At 45.2% G+C, this 3,279-nt stretch overlaps 1 pseudogene; it reads left to right on the forward strand.

Moving 5' to 3' along the window:
• The first annotated feature begins 366 nt into the window (after positions 1–366).
• On the forward strand, positions 367–2,385 carry LOC126008660 (gamma-crystallin B-like; annotated as a pseudogene).
• The last annotated feature ends 894 nt before the right edge of the window (positions 2,386–3,279 follow it).

Here is a 3,279-nt window from a genome sequence, read left to right on the forward strand (position 1 = left end):
TGAAAGAACACATTGTTAGATGCCTTCAAGAAATTACACGGAGCTCACTACAAAATCCTGAGCTGTTCTTATCCTTTTTGCGCAACCCACAAAGACTTAATTTCATCATGAATCAGACAATACCACATCATGAGTCAGAACAGCCGAACCTCCCAGAAAGAATGAGAGTGACCAGTCAGCTCAACCCAGCGAGTAAGAGATGGGTGGGGAAAGTGGCAGCATGCAATGCCCTTACTCCCACAAACTTGGGCCTTTGTGTGATTTCCACAGAGGCAGCAGTCAGGTTGCTATATAGACATGGGCTCCCCCTGGTCCCCACATACCCTGCTAACTAACCCTCTGGCTGACTCCCTTGCATGCTCGGAAATGGGAAAGGTAAGTACTGGGATTGTCCCCTCCTGCCTTGTGGGAGGAAGGAGGGCAAGTCTTCCATCAACTCCCGCTTTCACTGCGCAGATCACCTTCTTCGAGGGCCGGGGCTCTTAAGGCCGCTCCTACGAGGGCAGCGGAGACAACCCCAACCTGCAGTCCTACTTCAACCACTGCAACTCCATCCGCGTGGAGCGACTGCTGGATGCTTTATGAGCGCCCCAACTACCAGGGCCACCAGTACTTGGTGCGGAGTGGGGATTACCCCAATTTCCAGCAGTGGACTCCATCCGCTCCTGCCGCCTGATCCCCCAGGTAAGAGGGCCACTGGCTGGACTCTTTGGAGATGACTCACATCACCTACCACGAATTAGTCGCGCTGGATGGAGCAGATGGAGGTTGGGTCTGTCTGGAGATCCAAGGATGATTCTGGTGGAGAGGCGTTCACCAACAGTCATGCAGTGATTACTGGATAAGTGATCTATTACCAGAGTTTATCATTTATTGCAATGAAAAACTAAAAGAGCAAAATGATAAAGGAAACAAGTCCAAGATAAAAATGTCCTGAGGCCAAGAAAGTAACACGGAGGGCATAGACATGGGTTCAATGCCTGACACCCAATAGGTAATAAAGGGAAAAGTTCAAGGTATACATTTCTTTGGTGGGGGGGGGGGGGCATGCTCCAAGCTTAATCCTGGCTCACTCAGGATCAGTCTTGGGAGTTCAAGGGATTGAACCCTGCAGGTCAATTGAAACTTGCAGATTGGCCATTTGCAAAGCAAATGCCTTATCTATCTGGTACTATCTATCTAGTCCCAGATAGCAATTTCTTCAAAAAATTCAAGAAAGCCAACATACCTCAATTTGTAAAATCTGTCTCTGTTTAACTGATAGACATACTTTAGTTTGCTTTGGCTTACATTCTAATTTAATTATTTTTCCTGAAGCAGATAGGCCCCTGTTTTCTGCTTCCTTTCTAACTGAATGATCAAAACAGATCTAACTCAGGAGACAGAAATGAAAAGAAAGGCCAACTTCACAAGCTCAATTTTGGGGGGGGGTCACACTTGGCAGCGCTCAGGGGTTACTCCTGGCTCCACGCTCAGAAATCGCTCCTGGCAGGCTTGGGGGACCCTATGGGATGCCGGGATTTGAACCGATGACCTTCTGCATGAAAGGCAAATGCCTTACCTCCATGCTATCTCTCCGGCCTCTCCCAAGCTCAAATTTGAGAGTCAATATTTAGAAAGTGTCCTTTAAACCTGAGAACTACAACAATTGAGTCGTAGCCTTCTAAGGACTCTCACATTTCTCCTTTGATAAAGACCCTCTCAAATGACAAAGACCAATATCATCTATGTTTTGCTTTCTTTTTGTTTGTTTTTGGGTCACATCCAGCAGCACTCAGAAATTACTCCTGGAAGGCTCAGGGACCATATGGAATGCCAGGAATAAAGGTTGGCCTCATATAAGACAAACACCTCCCCCATGGTGCTATTGCTCAGGCCCCTGATCTGTGTTTTTGCAGCCAAGCTTTAGTCCAACTACCGGTGACCGGGCAAAGGCTAAGTCTAGCTAGCTTTTCCCCAAACCATCACTCTTGAGCTCTGTTCTGTGGATGTCTGGAAGCAGATTTGAATACTGAGAGCTTTGGAACAGGAACGACAGGTAGGGGTAGGGCCAGATGTATTGCTTCCCTGAGTTGTATTTGATGATAGCTCTTCTCTGGCTCTTCCCAGCACTCCGGCACTTTCAGGATGAAGATCTACGAACAAGACAATTTCAGAGGACAGATGTCTGAGGTCACAGATGATTGCCCCTCACTTCAGGACCGCTTCCACCTCAACAAAGTCCACTCCCTCAATGTTCTGGAAGGTTCCTGGGTTCTGTAGGAGATGCCTAACTACAGGGGCAAGCAGTACCTACTGAGGCCTGGGGAGTACAGGTGATACCTTGAATGGGGGGCTGAAAATGCCCAAGCTGGTTCTCTCAGACGAGCCACAGATTTCTGCTGAATATTTTCCTTCGCTGTCTTTTTCCTTTGAGATAGAATAAAATAGTTGTATTTCTGGCACTTACAAAGTTCTACCTTTGTTTCCTCTGACTTCGATGTGATGAATGAGTGTTACTAAGACACCTCAAGTTATCACTCCAGATTGATCCCCCATCTTGTGGAGGGGGGTTGTCCAAGTCCTTTTGAGGAAGGCCATCCTCAGCATCTAGACTCTTATTACACAAGCTAACCACTTTCATCTATTGGAGTCACCAACCCCTTTCTCCAATTCTGTTTCCAATATTCCTTCGTCCATGAGATTTCCAGTTCAAATATAATTCTCTCTCTTCAATGCATGTCGAAAGATTACAGGATTTTTAAGCCAGCCACTTATGTAGGGAAAACAACCTCCTATCATCTTAATAGCAAATACGGTGTTATACTTTGACATAGAAGATAATACTAAATGAAAAAAAAAGGAAGATAATGGAAAGTAAATGGAAGATAAAAAAGAAAAGAAAGTAAATGGAAAGATAAATGGAAAGTAAGAAATTGAAACAGTCTGGAGAAGTTTATTTGATTGTATATTATTTTAACTCTTAAAAATAGATGAAGAGATCAAATAAAAAGCTACCAGGATGGAGAGGGGCTGGAGAGATAGCATGGAGGTAGGGCATTTGCCTTGCATGTATAAGGACAGTGGTTCAAATTCAGAAATCCCATATGGTCTCCTGTGCCTGCCAGGAGTGATTTCTGAGCGTGGAGCCAGGAGTGACCCCTGAGTGCTGCCAGGTGTGTGACCCAAAAAACAAACAAAAAAAAAGCTACCAGGAGTAAGTTAAAAATATATATATATATATATGGATAAAAAAAATTGGGTGAGTGTGGGTGCCCTTCCTGCAGGGACACCCGTTAA

Source organism: Suncus etruscus, chromosome 5, assembly GCF_024139225.1.
Source record: "Suncus etruscus isolate mSunEtr1 chromosome 5, mSunEtr1.pri.cur, whole genome shotgun sequence".
NCBI classification, from domain to species: domain Eukaryota; kingdom Metazoa; phylum Chordata; class Mammalia; order Eulipotyphla; family Soricidae; genus Suncus; species Suncus etruscus.